The sequence below is a fragment of the Apis laboriosa genome, unplaced genomic scaffold, assembly GCF_014066325.1.
Source record: "Apis laboriosa isolate Shangri-la unplaced genomic scaffold, ASM1406632v1 scaffold18_cov149, whole genome shotgun sequence".
In the NCBI taxonomy this organism is placed as follows: domain Eukaryota; kingdom Metazoa; phylum Arthropoda; class Insecta; order Hymenoptera; family Apidae; genus Apis; species Apis laboriosa.
The window spans coordinates 2,851,868-2,870,564 of record NW_025222233.1 but is presented as its reverse complement, the minus strand read 5'-3'; the positions used below and the strand labels follow the sequence as shown (position 1 = coordinate 2,870,564).

The 18,697-nt window shown below is 45.5% G+C and overlaps 1 protein-coding gene across 2 annotated transcripts in view; it reads right to left on the bottom strand.

Moving 5' to 3' along the window:
• Positions 1–12,831, bottom strand: part of LOC122712029 (unconventional myosin-IXb) — a 79,761-nt gene extending 66,930 nt beyond the window's left edge. For both annotated transcript variants that reach the window (XM_043931306.1, XM_043931308.1), the window contains exon 1: positions 12,419–12,831. The gene's annotated coding sequence lies outside the window, so the exon portion shown is untranslated. The remainder of the gene's footprint in view (positions 1–12,418) is intronic.
• Positions 12,832–18,697: the final 5,866 nt, after the last annotated feature.

Sequence of the window (18,697 nt, the reverse complement as noted above, 5' to 3'; positions counted from 1 at the left end):
TTCAACCACCCCATTGTGCATCGTTAAATTTGAGAAATCAATGCAGGGGGGATGGAGGGAAATGGGCGCCGTAAAAGGAGAGGCTATCGAGCTCCCTCCATTTTTGGATCCGGCTGCCGCGAATGCCGGCCCGATGTCGCGCGAGGGAAGAGGTCCAATCCGTCTTTCACGACCACGCACGTCTCCTCCTCCTCCTCCTCCTCCTCCTCCTCCTCCCCGTGCAAGAATAATCGAAAAGGAAGAATATCCCTTGAACCTTGATGAACTCCGCGGACAGCGGAGTCTCCGCGAATAATTATTATCGGACGGTCGGTAAATTTGGCGGGCCGGCTACCCGCCGTGAAAACCTGAAACTGAACGCCAATATGGCTATGGCGAATTTTTCGATATATCCTCCAACAGTTGGCGTGCTGCTTCGCGCCCTTCTCGCAACCGTGACCCCTTCTCGACCCGCGTTCGCCGATGTACCATATAATTAGAGGGTCAGGCCGGTGGTGAGGCCCCCTCCCAAACTCGGCGCTCCCACATCGAAAACATCACCCGCGGCTCGCGGAACAACCTTGGCCTTCGTTCGAGCGGGGCGAAGAAAGGGGAGGGAAGAAACGAGACGAGGGGAGGGGGGAGGGGAAGGTAGACGGCCCGGGGAGATCTTTTATCGTTAATTTATCCATCCGAGATTTCACTTAATTCTTTAATGAACGAGTATCGAGGGGGGGACGGACGCACGCACTCCCCCCTCCTCGAGGAGGGAAAAAGATGGACGGAGGCGTATTGTTCCAGGCCGGGACTCTCGTGTATTATAAACGTATTATAAACCGTTCGCGTTAATTCGTCGGGGGCTAATTTCGCCGTGGCATCGCGATAATAAATTACGACCGAGTGTTGGTGGAACTGGAGGATCAGAGATCTCTCTCTTTCTCTCTCTTTCTCTCTTTCGACGATAATCGAGATCGGGGTCGTTACTCTTTCGAGTCTGACGGATTCATGAAGAATGCTCCGTCAGTGGTTAAATTCGAGGAGAACGTTTATAAGTAATTCAAAAATTTAGATTCGAGGAGGAGAGGTTGAGGAAAGGGACGATGAAATCGGCGAGATTCTTTATCATTAAATTTCTTGGAATTTGTAGAAATTGTTTCTTTCACAGGGAGTATGAATAATTAACGGTACAAATAGAAATCCAATATATCGCGACGATTTCTCTGAGGAAATTATTCGAAAATTCAATTCCAATTCTTCGTTCTCGAGACTTTCTAATTATCATCCGCGCACGATCTTGGAGCATTCGGTGTCGATTCGACGCCAAGCTCGTCTTTTCGAGGCTGCGACCCCCTTTCTGACCCCCTTGCTCGAGTGACAATCGCGAAAAGATCGGTAGAGGACACACGCGACGATGTTGCGTGGCGCGACTCTAGACTAATTAAATCTCGATGTTTCACGGTGTCAGCCAGTCGCACTGGACAATCACGATCTGTCGACCGATAAGCCCCGAGCAGAAGGGATTAAGGAAACACGCTCGACTCGGTGTCCCCTTCGAGGAAGCAGCTTGGAGATCCCCTTTTCCCGTCCACTGAACAAGAACACGTCCCCTCTCGTTCCCTGTGATCGTCGGAGAACAACGAATGAATTCGATGGGTTTCGAATTAACCTCTTCCTTCTTTCGAAGAAAAATTTCACTCGAAAAACCTGAGATTACCTCTTATCCGCCATTATCAATTCCTTACGAATTATTCAATTATTAGAAAAAGAAAAATCTCTCTCTTAAATTGAATGGGATAAACCCGATCTTCGAAACGACTGAAAATTCTCTAAAAAAGAAAATGGAGAAGGACGAGTCGAAGTAAGAAAGAACGGATGGAAGAATGGAGGAGCTCGTTCGTGCTACCGCGAACTTTGCAACTTGCCTTGAAAACGACGATGCCACGACGATAACGATATACGTATGGAGGGTCCGGCTAGCTAAACGTCCACCGCCATCTCTTTCTCCGAGCCGAAAGGATACGAGGTGTACGAGCGCATCCTGGTACGCGGGAACGGGATGTTTCCTCCGATGGCCACCGCGGACTCGGAGAAAAGGGATGGAAAAGGAAGAGGAGGAGGGAAGGAGAGACGGTGCCTATTTACCAGCCCCATATTTACACGCGTACACACACGCGCGCACACACATGAAGAACGTACGTACTCAACGGCCCTCTCTTTACCGGCTAATCTCTCATCTTAGATCGCGTCCGGCCGGCGCACGAACCTTAGACTCTCGCTCGCAATTATCGCACAACGCCGATATTCGGCCTCAAAGGGGGTATTCCGTGGAAGGACGAAGAGGTTTTCGAACAGCCTCCCGTTCCGCGGGGAATGGGAAAGCGAGTTACACGTTGCAACGATCTCAACGATCCTGCTGCTCCTACGTACCAATTGAAACGCCTCGAATCGGTGATTGAGAACCCGGCCAAGGATCGAGCGATGCAACGTGTTATTCCGTTTCAACTCGGTTTTGAAAGGATTACAGGCTGTAATCTCGGACAGGGCCGAGAATCGTTAAGTTTCGTCGATTAAGGCATCCGTGAGCTGTCACCCTGATCCAGAGATAGGGAGACGTTTGTTCTTCTTTCTTTTTTCTTCTTTTCTCTCCCTTTCTCTCTCTCTCTCTTTCTTTCTGTGTTTCGATTGGACACGATCCACCCGGACGTCTTAATGGAGTTTCACGAGTTTTTCTTCGAGGTTCGAAGGAAGGTGAAACACAAGGAGGAGGAGAGGCGATACTTCTCTGGCGACTGTTGTAAAAAATAAGGAGGACGAGGAGGGAGCGGAGGGAAGTGGAGGGAAAAGGAGGGCGGAGAGAATTATCGGTGTAATTTGTACCGCTTCCTCGGCCGGGAGAGGGCCGAGCCGTAAAGTAACTTCGACCGTTTGGAACGTGACGTATCGCGGCGGGAAGTTTCAAGGAGCGCGGGAACCCGTTGATAAACTCGCGTTTCGATGATCGTGGAACAAGCGGGAAACGGGTAGCGCGGGAGGAGCCGTAGAAACTGGCAAGAGAGAGGCCGCTTAAAGTCAAGAACGTGCAACCGACTGACGATCCGGCGGACCTTTATTTATCTCCAACGGTGGATCTTTAACGAGCTCCGTTGTTTCCCTTCGAAACAGCTCTTTTCCCTTCAAATATTAATCGCGCTATCGTTTCTACAAAGAAAGAGAGAAAGGAAAAGGAAGGAAAAATAATCGAAACGAATTTTTGGTTAACCAAGCAACGAGTATCGAGGGCACGCGTTTCCCAAAGAAACGAGGAGGAATTATCGCCGGTATACTACTCGTCCAATTACGTCTAATTGCCCTGGAGTAACGTTCGACCGTGCACCACCAATAGCCAGAGTTAACGAGTCGGGCGTAAATTTCAATTCTGACCCCGTCTCCGGCCACATTTTACACATCCCCCATCCCCCTTCCTCGCAGAGGAGAAACGCGCGGCTTTAAAACCGACAACCCCCACGGCTGCGTGTGTACACACACGAGTGCGTGGTGCACGTGCAACCCTCCCCCGTCCCCCCGTTCCGTACTCGCTAATCTACCATCTTAGATCCTTAACTGCATTTGCATTCGAGACACGGCGATGTAACGCCGACAATTACGAGACACCAGAATTACCGCGCCGAGCGATTGTAGTAATTATCACCGTGTACCCCCGTACCCCGTGCGGGGCCGAGGGGGTGGGCCGGGGCCAATGATTTGTCCGTTTTCGGCAACCGGACATTTGCATATGCACCGGACTCGTTCCCCTCCGTTTCGTTCGTTGCCCTCGGCTCGCCTGCCGACTCTTCAACTCCCACGCTGATAAGCCCCCCCTTCTCCCTCCCTTCGAGGAAACCGATTTAATCCCGAGTCGAAACGATGGGGAAAAATCCTAACGAATACGAAACGCGGTCGGTTACGATTATCGTTCGTGTAATTCGGGTATTTATATTATAGGGCATGCAAATCGACGGATGGTAGGGAGAACACCGAATTCCAATAGGTCGTGAATCGGCGCTCGAACGAGCCAGACGCGTCGATACGCGAATTAACATATCTCGCGAGTTTCGCGTTTCGAGTTTAATTTTCTTTTCTTTTTTTTTTTTTTCTTTCAATCCTACCATTATCCTCGTTAACGTTATTTCGATACTCGTCGATGTATACATGTAACCGGTTTCGATTCACAGGTAAGTTGAAAGATTCGTAGGGGGGAGGGGGGAGAATAAGGACACCCTGCATCGTGTCGCGATGCGAACGCCTGTGCCGGTCTATGAGGCACGAAAGGACAAGGTTAACATAGAAAGGGGTGGCCGTGGCTATTGTATTGTAATACCGTTTAAACTCGGCCAGGTAATAGGGCGTGCTTACAAGTATTTAGAATGTAACGGGTGTCCCGATCGCGGGAGTTGCACGGGGGCTCCACGACTTGCACGCATTCCCCTACAAGCGTAATCTGCCGTGAATCTCTCGTCGTTCCTTCTGCGAGAGCATGCCTTATACCGAATAAAGAAGCGACCGGTAACAAAGTAGAAAAGCAACGGGGATAGCTATGCCGCATCCCATTATATACATATTGTTGCGCCGATCGCCATTATACCGGGTGAGATTTTAAATTATCGAATCATGAACAAAAAATTTTATTTCTTCTTATCGTCGTATCCGTAAAATCCCTCCTATCTCGTCCAATGAACTCGAAACTCGTTTCAAATTTAAATTGTAATTTCGACTACTACGTATCTGAACTTGGAAACCAAGACGAGTAATTTCAACGAGTAATCCCTCCTAATATCATCCCAATTGCATACAACGTGGAAGAAAACCGTTATAAATTACGCTTACGAGATGAAAAGATTGAAAATTGAAAAGTGCAAATGACGAAATTCCACGAGATCGAGACACGGAATCAATTCAATTCGAATCGGAATTTCGAATAACCACGGCGTTAAGCCGTGGGGGAAGGTAACGAGGCATAATATCCATTCCAAGCCTGGACTCCTCCCGGCCGAACTCCATAAATCCTTCCCGTGTCTCCGAATTACCGTAACCGTCTAAAACGAGCGTTTACTTTCTCAGATTGCTCAATTTCGCGGAAACCTTTCATTAGGCGGCGAGCGATCACCCCGGCCATCCTTCAACGCGCCCCCTCCCTCCTCGCTTAATGCTCGTCAAGATATGGCAGCGCCTCGTCAAAATTAATCCCGTCGCCCCGATTACGTATTCCCCGGGCGAGGCTATCGGACGGGAATCCGGCCGCGAGACAACCCGTATTCCGCACTCCCCTCAGACGCGGAAGTAATTTCTTTAGCGCGTGTACCGGGTGTCCCCCGTGGATGAGAAACGAGCCGTCTTTATTTTTCACTCGCCAATTCCGCACTCGCTCGTAAATACAAAATTAACCGCGATTATTAACACGTTCACTCCCGCGTCATCCATATAATTTTTATTTGATTACTTACGAAGGATCTTGGTACGTATTTGGAAAGGTATTCCACTATTGAATTGTTATAAAAGTAATATAAGAATGGTTTATTAAAAGAAATTATTTAGAACGTAGTGGAACTTTGAAGTATTTTATTTTACAAAGCTGAGATTGGGATAATTTGGACAAAGCAGAATTTTTACTCGCCAATTTCGTATTCACTCGTAAATACAAAATTAACCGCGATTATTAACACGTTCACTCCCGCGTCATCTATATGATTTTTACTTGATTACTTACGAATCTTCGTAGGTATTTGGAAAGATATTCCACTATTGAATTGTTATAAAAGTAATATAAAAATGGTTTTATATTACTTTATATTATATATTATACTATACTATTATATTTTATATTATACTATATATTATACTTTTATTATTAAAAGGAATTTAGAACGTAGTGAAACTTTGAAGTATTTTATTTTACAAAGCCGAGATTGGTCGGGACAATTTGGACGAGGCAGAAATTTTACTCGGCAAAGATTCGAAGATTGTTCGTGTGAAAGGCGACAAGTGAGGACCTCAGCAATGTAACGATGGAAACAAATGACGCGACAGATTATTCTTTCGACTCCCATTATTAAAATATCAATACCTAACAAAGTACGCTTGGTGTTAAATCGTTGTAATTGCGAAAACAACGATTATGATTATTCGAGAAAGATGAAACGTTCGAAATACGAATTAGCATGGGAAGAAGAGGATTTCGGATCGATATCTCGTGAAGGAGACGACGGCAAAGATTCGAGATAACTCGAGGGTACGATAACGATGATTAACAAGGAGCACCGTGAATTTCAAACGACGATGATTCATGAGTGAGGGAGCTACATCGTTGCTGCGTGACGATCCACCGACGATTTGCAAACGCAGGAAGAACTACATTAGCAGTACGTATCCTGTCGTGGTTGGATTGTTGTCGGTTCGGTCGATGGAAAAATCGTGTGAATCTGCGACGTCGCGTGAACTCGGGTCCCGTTACGTTCCACGGGAGAGGGAGGGAAGCAAGGGCGATGGTTTTCCATCGCGAGGATGGAAGAGAGAAAAGGGAACGATTAAAATTCTCCGACTGGAAGATCGAAGCGAGGAACGATAACAAGTTTCAAACGCGTCGCGCGTGAAAACCATAGGATTCGCGCAGTCCCACGGGAGACCTGGTAATGTTCGCAAAAAGCCAGCCTCGCTTCCTCTTAGAGAAAATATCTTAAGTTTCGCCTCGGCGTCGGTGTTTGATCCCCTTAAAAGCCGCTTTCCTACTCGGCGATCATTTTAAAACGAATTCGAAATCGTCGCCGATGACGATTTTACACTATAGATTGTTTCAAAACTCGACGATATTTATAGAAATATAACGAACAAAATGATGCACGTGATATATCTAAGATCTGTATCGAAGCGAATCTTCAAAATTTCTCAAAAAGCTTTCTTTCTTTCTTTTCTTTTCATCGCTTCGATATTGATAAAAATCCAAAGATCGATCGCGAAGAAGAGTTTAAAGCCTCGAAACCTTCGGATAAACCTTCGAAATTTCCTCTCTGCCACTTTATTCATCGACGTTTAAAATAACGCACGACAAGATCGAAACGATGCAAAAATCAAATCGCGCAAATCGATCTTTGGGAACGACGAGCGAAGATCTACGCGCGGAACTGGTCTCTGGAATACGGAGGAAAGAAGAAACCGATCGTAAATCGGTTCGAACGAATGGGATTCCATCGGTTCGACGGGGACGAGCATCGCGCGTTAATTGTGACGGATTAGAAATTCAAATGACAGGCGTTACGGGGGGTAAAATCGGGGGTAAATGAGTTCCGGCGAAAAATGCGTGTGAGGCGCGTGTAAGGACGGTTGCAACTCGAACGTGGTCGAACGTCGAAGACCGGTGGAAAACCGATATCCTTCGCGCGCTCCGTGGTTGGCGCGGTTGAATATAAGTCATGAATTAAAGATCAGCCGGAAAGGGATTCTAATTAGCCGGTACACGCGGAACCGAGATTCCTGGCCGCACTGTGAAAACGTTTAATTGGAAAGAAGTTAAGCGTCTTTCGGTGATCCGTCTCCAAGGCTCGAGCTATTTCGAGCTATAACGAGAACTGATACACTCTCCATCCAAATGGATCCAAGAACTCGTCTAATTACCAACTCGTTCGAGCTTTGTCGAGAGAGAAAAAAAGAGAGAAAATTTTGAAAAATCTTCCTCCACTGTCGAATTTCGGATCCAAGAGCTCGTCTAATTACCAATTCGTTCGAGCTTTGTCGAGAGAGAAAAAAAGAGAGAAAATTTTGAAAAATCTTCCTCCACTGTCGAATTTCGTATAATTATACCCGGTCGAGGTATCGATATCGACCGATATCCTGATAATTTGAACGGATATTCGATGAATTCTTGATACGCGTTTCATTCAAAAGGAAAGAATCGTTTCGGCTCGAGAGGATCCATCGAGAGTTCTATCGATTCTATCCTAGCGTTATTCGCTCCAATTCTCGCTCGTATTAAACAGAATATATATATGTCTCTCGCTTGTTAAATAAAACTCGTTGTCTCCCCTTGCAAAAGTATCGAAAGATTTCGAAGAAAGATGACACGTTGATTCCCGCGGGACCAATTACCGTTATTATCGACGACGCGAGCGTGCAGCTTCTTTACGCGAAACCGGCGGAGAAAAGTGGCGGAGATGTTGGTTAACGATCGAGATTCTCGATGCAAATCTCTTGCTGCCCCAAGAGGAAAGGGGCGATTCGTTGGGATGCGGAACGCGTTTATTACGCGAGCAAAGGTGACACCAGAATGGGCCGACTTTTTGCCACATCGTCTCCACGCGGTCTGTTTCCATGAAAGGATTAGGGACGTGTCGACGTGTCCCGCTTTTTGCCGCAACCTTGGTCGCGCAGAAATATCGCGCTCAAAGAGGAACCGTTTTCGCGGTTATATCGCCGCTCGATTGCTCGACTCGAGGCAACGGCTCAACGGCTCGTCCCTCCTCCCCCCCCTCCCCCCCCCGACCTTTAATGTTCCCTCGACGCGATAAAACTCATCAAAGCGACCGAACCCGTTCCCTAACGAACACACGTTCAACGCGTCGTCCAACGTTTCGCTTCGCGGTTCTCGCACGTGCTAGGAATACGATCCTCCTTTACGAAAGAAACATTCCTTCCTGTTGATCTTCTCGTTGTTCCGCGTTTACGTTGTATGACAAATAATCGTTTCGAATAGTTTGAACGAAGCGTCGGTGAAAACGTCGGAGAAATGGAATCGTGAATTGGACGTTGTTTATTGAAACAAGACGAGAGTTCCCGTTAGAAGAAACGTATCCAACCATCGACTCCTGCGATTAATTCTCTCCGCGATTAATCGTCAACTACATAAATATCGTTAGAACGCGGTGAACTCGCGGCCCGGGAGAAAAACAAAGGGTGGAGGAAAGGAAGGGTAGGAAACACGTAACGAAGAGGAAGAGTAGCGGTTGTTGCGCAAGTTTTTGCCCCCGCATGGGTATCGGCTCGTTTTTGCGCCAATCGACGAATTACACGATTCTATTAAAGATAGTAGTAGTAGCAGTCACGGTAGTACTATTCTCTCCTCTTCCCTCCTCCACGTTGCGCTTGCATCGATTCGTTTCCCCCCTCGACGACGACGACGAGGAGGAGGAGGAGGAGGACGTGGACGTTTCGTGACCGTTCACCGACAATCTGTACCGGGTTTCACGGTCATGAGGTCTTATCTTTTCTTAAACGCCTCCTTTCTCCTCCCGTGAACGCCGCCGGGTATCTAGTTTCGTACTACTTGGAGACTACGTTTAGCCTTCAAGAGTGTAACCGAGATGATACGTAAAGATAGGACGGGTCCAGGACTATTACGGCCTCTCATTGATGGACGTGGCTCGTTCAATCAATAACACGGTGTAACGGGATGAAAACTTTCGTACGCGTGTTAACGAGGATTAATTTTCGCGGTATCGCCGATATTCCTATCTTATAGCTTATTCCATAGAATTTTTGATCAAATAGTAAAATAGGAAAATATCTTTGGAAATAATTGATTTTTTACTCGGTATTATTAACGAACGAACGCATAATATATATATATATATATATATATATATATATATATATATACGAAAATACTTAAAATGTTTAAGATTTTTTAAAAAGTAAATTATATTCGTTCAATTATCTAATATTATCGATCGTGTTCGTGTTTTCTTCCTTCTTTTTTATTTTATCCCCATCGTGCATTAACTCTTTCTTCGGGACTATATAGCCAGGTTCCCGATGGGGCTGAAGAACCCGATAAACGCTAGCATGGTTTTTTTACGGGATGTTTCCTATCCTCGAATTAATCAGAGACGGACGGGAAGATTTCCGATTAAACTTGCGCACAGCCTGAACCACTTAAGGAATCTCACGATACCGTTCTTAGAAACCATGGCGTTGAATTACCCGGCCGGGGATAGGATTGTTATTTCTGGGATGAGCTGTATCCTGCGTTGCTCTTTCATCAATATAGGAATAGGAAAATACATAGAGAAATCCTCGTTGAAGTGAAACGAAATAATGAAACGACACGTTGTCATCGATGAAGGAAAGAGGAAGCGATTCGAGGGGTGTGATTCTGACCAAAGTGGATACGAAAATACCTTCGAACCAATCTTGAGGATCTTAAGGGGGGGGAGGAAGGTGATTATGAAACTCGAACAAAATCATCTGATATCGTGAAAAAAAAAAAAGAGACGGAGAATTCTTCTTAGCTTTCTTAGAGAAATCCGGCGAGAAGTCACGGTGTCGAGGGCAGCCAATATCCTCGACGGAACAAGAAACCACCCCTTCGCGGGGGTGGCTCGATTTCCACTTACATTTCTCGTAAACCAATAACGTCACGTTTCGACCTTATCCCTTCGATGCCCCTTAATTTCCTCCTACGCAGCGTCGTTACGCCGTCGATCGCGACGGAATTCGATCGAATATAGAGGGGGAAGCAGGAGAGGCGAAAGTAGAAGAAGAAAAGAATAAGGGAGGAGGGTAGAGGTTTGGGTAGATATCGAGGATGGAAAAACGCAGCGACACGGAAGGGATTCAAATGAACTGGAAATCGAGAAGGCGCGGTGGTGGTCTCGAATATTTCTCTCGTTCCTCGAGAAACTGTCGATTTCCTCTGCCCATCCTTCTTCATCTCCCTCTCTCTCCCTCTCTCTCTCTCTTTTTCCAGTTCTTTCACGAGTTGGAAAGAAGGAAAATCCAGCGATAATTAATCGAACCTTATTCCACGATACCCGAGGAGAGCCACGCGAAGAAGGTACTCGACGTCGGCTAATTGATCGCGATCCGTTGCTCTCTGATTGATCGCTTAATCGACCGAGGAAAAAAGAAGGAGACCCGAGGGTGGAGGAAAAAAGTTGGAACACGTTAAGAGCTCGAAAGGTAAGTCCTCGACCGATTGAAGAAGGCGCGCGCGCGATTCCGTTTCGTCTATATATATATATATATATATATATATATATAGCTTTGTTTAGGAGTTCGATGAACGTGCGCCAGAGGAAAAGGTGGAGTGCGCGGCGGAGCAGAATAATTATTCCGGCTTTTCGACGTCCCGGCTCGATTATTGACAACCAGTAATTTCCGTTATCGTTTCGTCTATTAATTAGACCGCGCCTCGCGTCGATTTCCCCCGTTTGTCGTTATTTCGATCGGCAAATATACGTGTTGAAGCGTGTCAACAAACGATAATAACGTTCCAGATTGTTTTACAAATTCGAAATTAACGTTAATACCTCAACGAACGAGATGGAGTACACTGGGAATAATTCAATTTGCCGTAGTTGATAGAAATTTTCGAATTCGGGGGGAGGATTCGAAAAGCGATTGGTAGAGAGGGGGTGGCGCGATTGAAAATGCTAAACTTGTCGAGTAGGGAAGATTAATTCGTTTAGAAAGTGAGTGGCGAAGCTGAGGGGTAGGGGAGAGGGTAGGGAGAAATTTCGATGCGGATTCGATGCGGATGCGTTGTTAAACGCGAGAACAAGAAGCCACCGGCGGCATAGCAATGCGATTTCGAGTTTCGAGTTATTAGATTCGAGACGATCGTTTCTGCGTTGAGTTAGAATTGTGCGTGAGTTAGAATCAAATTGGACCGATCCATTTATTCGCTCGATTCGATATAATTTTCGAACGTTTCAACGCGCGGCGAGGAAGAATCAGAAAATTAATTATCCGATGAAAATCTGCCATGTCTGGAGGACATTTTTTTTTTCTCTTCTTTTTTCTTTTTTTTTTTTTTTTCCTCTCTCTCTCTCTGAGAAAAAGTCGCTCGACGCTTAAGACGCTTATATCTCGAGACGAGATACGTTTGTAAGTATTTAAAGGATACTCCTACATACGGGCAGTTGGATCGAGGGGGGAGGAAGAGGAAGGACGGAACGGAGAACGGGATTCGCGCGGTAGACTGATCCTCACGGAGAAGGCCAGAGACTCAGTGTCAACAATGATATGACGTTGATTGTGATATGCAAATGGAAGATCGGTCGAAAGGCGGCGATACGCGGCTACCTAATGAATATTTACTCGAGCCCGAAGACACCGTAGTATAGCCTATACATCGAATACTATCTACGATTAAACGTATAATTCTCGAATTAAAGCACCGATCAAATCGTTAAACAGTTGTGTTCAATGCAAATCGAAGGAGCGCACCGAGTAATCCTCGCCTCCTCTTTCGAGAAGAAAACCATTTTTACCTTTCTAACTCCTTCCACTCCTTTCCTGTGAATTTCGCTCATAGAGCCGCGTAAAATAAATTAAACTAAAAAAAACAATAAGAGAAATCCACCGTGAAAAATTATGAAATTTCCGTATCGTTAAAAAAAACACAAAATTAAATTTTCTATAATGATATTCCTAATGATCGATAAAAAAAATTGTAACAAAATTTTAAACTCACCCTATTTGAGCGTTCAACTCAACGAGACACCACTCAGTCCCGAAGATCACCTCGCTTGCGGGCGTCGAAATCACCGATACCTTCGAACATCCAATTCCCAATTCTTCTTTCTCGTTACAAAAAAAGACAAACACCGGCGAATCTCGAGCTATTCCAGCGAACGTTTAAACCTTGGTTTAATCGTCCTCCCCCATTGTTTGTTAAAAACAAAGCGTGGAAGATCGCGCGGGAGCCTCCTTTCTCGTAAGACCACCTTCCTCTTACCCTTTTTCACCGGTTCCAGACCGTTAATCCATCACGGCGTCGGCGAGTGAGAAAAGCACCTGTGTGACAAATCGAAGATGGTGGCAGTCGCGAAAGAAATTGCATTAATTTAACACGTGTTCTCTCTAGGTCCGATCGCACGTTGACAAACGCGGCCTCCTTTGAAAAAAAAAAAAAAAAAAAAAAAGGAACAGGAAGCAAACCTCCAACGACGCGACCACGTGCTAATCCTCTCCAACACCGGTTATTTATTTCCAACTAATCCTTTAAAAAAAATATCGATTCACGAGGAAAAGAGGTGCGAGATCATAATCTCGAACAGGTCTGCGTCTTCTCCGGATAGTAGCAATTAGTTTCGTTAATTAAATCGGTGCGAGGATTGCCGAGATAAAATATTTTTCCTCGTGGAAAAGTTGGATACGCCCGTTAATGAATTGGACCAGATCCACGTGCCTCCTCGAGTTCCTGATTCCCTGACGGTTCTCTGATTCTCGTCGTCAGGTGTCAAGGTACCACGTGCGAACGAGGACCGTTGCTGTCATCTCGAATCACTCCACTTTCCTGCCACTCGTTCCACCAATCTCTCCATCTTTCTAGATTAACTATCGTTAGCCACGCTTTCGAGCAACGCTCGAACTTCGTAGATACGTAGATCTTCGGAACGCTAATCCACTATCAATTTGAACGGAATCCTCGAGTCATCCTCGAACATCGTAATCATCCTCCCGCTCGAACAAGCACACGACACACTTTTTTTCGATATAAATTTCACAACTCTTCACAGCTCTTCACGTATCTTCAGACGGCGGAGTCGAGAGAAGAAGTGAATCCCGCGTAAGTTCCGGAAGGGAGTCGTGCAACAAACCGCGTGCGCGTTCGCTTGATCGAATTGGAAGAAGAATAGGAAAGGAAGTGGACTTGGTGTTGACCGGCGGCGAGCGGTGGTGAAACGATGATGCTGGCGATGCCGCCGGGTGGTGATGGTTGTTGTTGTTGTTGCGGTGGTGGTGGTGGATAAGAAGAAGAAGAAGAAGGAAACACGAGAGGAGGTGTGCTTGGCGCGATCTAGCCGAGAGTGGTACCAGCGGCCACTGAAGAAGAAGTGGCGTGTGCGGATCGCGCGGTCGAGCGAAGAGAAACGAAGACAGCGGCCTCGAAATGGTAAGGGACGGAGCGAGCAGAGCGGCCGAAAGAGAAGTAGACGGAGTAGGAGGGACGGAGGAAGAGGGAAGAGGAAAGAGAGAGGGAGGAAGAAGAGGGAGGAAGGAGTAAGATCCTCGAGGAGAGCGTCCTTCTTCTGGTGGAAAGGGAGGACGAGGTCCGTCAAACTGCGTATCCTCCTCTTCTTTATATCCTTCCTCTCGTTCTTTCTTTTGTTTTTTTTTTCCTCGTGCGTTGTGACATTTATATAACGCGAAAAATTATGTCGATACCGATATCGATAAGATTAAGTTTCGATTTGATGGAAGGAATGAAAAAGGATGATTGGAAAAATTTGCGCGGGAACGAAAAATAGGCGGGCTCGTAAAGAACTCGCAAGAGAAACTTCGGGACGGCCACGAGTCGCATTCCCGTGTAATTGTTAAGCATCCGGGACATTCGGTGGACGAGAGAGACGAAGGGTAGACCGGAGAAATCACGTGTAACGAACGAGATATTCCAAGATTTCCTCGACTTTTCGACGTCTGGGAAGGAGCAGTTGGCAAGCGGCGTGCACTCGCTTAATTTGCAGATACGCTCGTCGACGACGACAACCACGACGACCTTGCTCCTCTCCCCTCGCTTTTCTTCACTCTTCCATGCGAACCGCGTATCGTTTCGTCCATCGCGTTTATCGAATTCTCGCCCCTTCCTCCCCCATCATCGCCTCGATTCGAATTCGCGCGTTAGAAAAATTAAATGGAGTAACCAACCAATCCGAAATTTCCTAAATACTTTCTTCACGATTAAATCCGTAATCTAACTGAACGATTGCCTTAATGACCTTCGATCGAAGACAAGCCAATAAATCGTCCAACCTCTTTAACGATACGCTTCTTCCCCGCCTCGCCAAATCCTCCACATCCATCCTAGTCTCTGGTTCCTCCTACCTGTCCATCCTCCTCCCTGTATCGTATCCTACATCCACCATGCACAATTTCCAGCAGATTCTCGCGATCGTTCTTTCCACGTCGTGTAAAAGCACAACAGGTACGACTTCGTAACAGAGTCCGCGGCACACCGATAGAGGAGACAGAAGCGACGACAGGATATCACGTGTGTTCCACGCAGCGCGTCCTTTGAGTGGACGGGATCCGCGGCCGTCCACGACGGGGTTTTCACGGTCCTCTGATACATTGCTACCGTTTCGAGGAGGGTCCCTGTGCATCCTCCAGTCCGCGCTGCCCCTCACCGAAGGCCTTGTATTATGGTAAACGAGACATCGGAGCCAGAGGCTGCCAGTCACCGCGTACTCCTTCCACTTCCATTCCGATTCTCTCTCCTTTCCTCTTTTGTCTACCCGAAGAGACACGGTCGTCCTCCTCCGAACCTCTTGTCTCTTCCTGCTCCCTCTCTTCCATGTCTTTTCTGTCCGCGATCCACCTTGCCTCCTACTCGAGTTCCAACGCCCAACAGGCCTTCCAAGAGGACTTAATAATCTTAATGAATTCGAGAAATTCGTAGGAGGCAAAGGTACGCCCTTCGCGATCCTGCTCTTCGGCCGCGCTACGATTTTCCAAGAGAAAGAAGATGGCCGAGTCACGCAACTGGAACGGGGAAACGCGTTAAATCTCGTTACACCGTTTTTTTCTTCCCCCTCACTTCAGATTCGTTCGATTTTTTTTATACGTGAAAAATTACATATGAACAGGTGTTTGGGAAGAAGATGTCCTAACTTTCTTGCGCTATAATGATATTAACGATAATGTCCCGTCGGCGGAATTTTACAACTCGTTCGAGTATTTCGTATCAAAATCAATAAAAATTGTAAAAGAAATAAATTAAATATAACTTGCAACTTCGTAACTAACTTGTCGAATCGATAATATTACAAATTATCGATTGAATAAATAATCGTGCAAGAGGAGGTGTACACTTGTTTCTTCCAGCGAGCGATGAATGATCTTACATCGATAAATTTTATGAAATGCAGTGTACGTCCTTCTTTATAGGTTTGAACTCGGTGATTCTACGTCCTCGGGACGAATCGAATCCATCGCTACCGGGCAAGCCTTACGCCTCAATTTCCGTCTTTGTCCCACGTTTAATCTTGTCCCCTCGATCTTTCTCCTCCCTCTCGTACCATGCCTTTTTGCCTTCCGTGTGCTCCCCGTCTCAGCTCCCCCGTATTCTTCCTCTTCGACTTGGATGCCCATAGGCAACGCGTATCGTCGCGTTCGCCTCGCTTCTGTCGCGCGACGATGCATCACGGCTCTCTCTAATGAAACCCTTTTCTCCGACTGCCAATTAACCCCCACGCGACACCGGCCGAAACGGAAGAAAATAGCCGATCACGCGTACACCTATAATATATATAATCACCTCGTTTTCTCTCGTGCTGTGGCATTTAATCGTTACATTGTTCCTTACTTACGTGTTTTCTCATCCCTTCGATCCATCATCTTCGAAATGTAGATATTCAAAAAAGATGAGGAAAGCAGCATGAACGGGGGAAAAGACAAGAATTTTCTCATTCATCGTCGTGACTCGTGTTTTAAATCTGTTCAATCGTGTTATTCTTCGTGCATCTGCGTGCGCGATTCTCGAAGAATCACAACTTACGATCACTCGTCAACCCTCTGATATCTGATAAAAAAAGAAAAAGAAGGAAAGAAAATAAGAAGATCGGCGTGACGCGATCGTAAGCCTGCTTACCTGTAATACCTCGACGCGAGCGCGAAAATTACGCTAACACCGGTTAGAAGAAGCGAACGGTGAACACGGTACACGATTCATCGATGTACGGACGTCGTAACATTACCTCCATCAGATAAACGAAATTCTTCGTCGAGAGGAAAATAAAAAAAAAAAAAAAAGGGAGAGGAGTAAGAGAGAGAGAGAGAGAGAAAGAGAGAGAGAAGACATGGAAGAAGAGAATCTTAACGCGAATGGTAAAAATCAGAGAGCAGAAATTCATCTTTCTCGGGATGTCCAACACTCCGGACATTAATCCGACGATAAATACGCACGGTCACGGGTTAAGGGAAACGGGTACACACAGGATTGACAAGTTAAACGAGTTTCGCTCGATTCACCGACCACGATCGATCATCGCGACTATATCCACGCCGATCTCTCGATCGTTCCACGGGAAAAATCCACGCGACGCTTTCTCTTCTACCCCTCTCCCCTCCCCCGTCTGCTCGAGTGACCGCCTACCCTTCGCGTACAACGTTGCAACGCGTAACAAATAACGTTAACGATGCGAATCCCATAAGATCACACGTTGCCGCCGATTATTAATTGCCTTCATTCGTCAAATAGAGTTTCAAATAGAGCCCGTGAACCATTACCTTGAGATTCGATAAATCCACGACCGATTACCGGATATATAATATCGTACGGGTGAAAAGAATGAAGATTCGATGGTTCGAAATCGAGGAAATAATCATCAGATCAGAGTACCTAGGTATGTGAAAATATATATGTATATCGTATATAACCATGTATGAAGTAAAAAAAAACGTTAATTAAAGGGAAAAAGGGGAAAAAGTAATTACTTCATCGATACATCTCTCCACTTGCTAAGAATAATTACGTTCGAAAAGGTAGTGTGTGTCTGAATAAAAGAGGACGACCAACAAGGTGTCGGGAGAGCGTTTAACTTTGTGTTTGGGACCGCCTATCCGACGCCCTGCCTTAGGGGACACGATCGCGCCTCGCCACTTTCTAATTTACCATCGAGTTTTGCCTGTTGACATTCGCGCAATTTCTCCATACAATCATTTCGAAACTTCTTTTCCGATTTCGATGAGCCATTTCGTCGATAGATTTTAGTATCTTATTGCGACTGATTAAGTAGTTAACCATCAATTATCAATTCTTATTTTTCTCAAGATTCCTCAAATTCCCTTTCCTAAAAAATAAAAAGATAAAAAGAAACATTGCGAATGAAAGAACCTGATGATTATCTGTGTAACATTCCAATAACGTTCAAAGAATTTCGACACGAAATTCCAAACTCGCGATTATAAAAATAAAATTTCTTTTATTTTTTTCTCTATGATCGAATTTTTTACAGTCCCGATTAAAAAACGATGTGACAATGTTCGTGAAAAACGATGTTTAACTATATTTAGCGAACACCCGTTATATAAATCTAGCCGCTGAATCGACTTAAACGATCCCCGAAGCAAATTTTTACGAGACACGCATTCGTTATCCATTAGAGTAAGTATAGCACGTGTGGTGGGTTTCTGGAGTCCGGTGTTACCAGAGCCGAGTGTACGATATTCATTCTCTCGCGATCCATTCCGGGCGATGCGTGTAAATGGCGGGCATAATTGAATTATCATTGGAACCGCATGAAAGACAGCCCAAAGCCACCCCGGACCCAGTAATGAACGAAATCAGCGTTACGCCCCGACTCTGCAACGCGGTTTCAAAATAGCTACAGCTATATTTAGGTAACAATGGACCTCGATAAAAGCAGCTACGATAATTTCCATTGGCCTCGTCCTCCCTATTTTCCTCCGAATTATTGGCATTCGAGAATGAAATTAATTTCAATTTAATTTTCATTATTAAAGGGAACTCGATGAATAAACATTTCCTTCCCATTTTTCCTATCGATATTGATTTAGATGTTTCTGGGAATTACATTCAAAGAAAAGGGAAGAATTCTATTGATTCGATATAAAAAATATTCGAGTATCAGTTGAGTTTCATGAAAAATTTAAAATCTTGTTAAGTGAGTAATCGGTATGATTTCTAATTTTATGATCGTATTGATAAACGTTTAATATTCAGAGCAAATCCCTATGGCACCTTATTAATCAAAGTTTAATTGCACGTGCTGATGCTAATTAATAATCT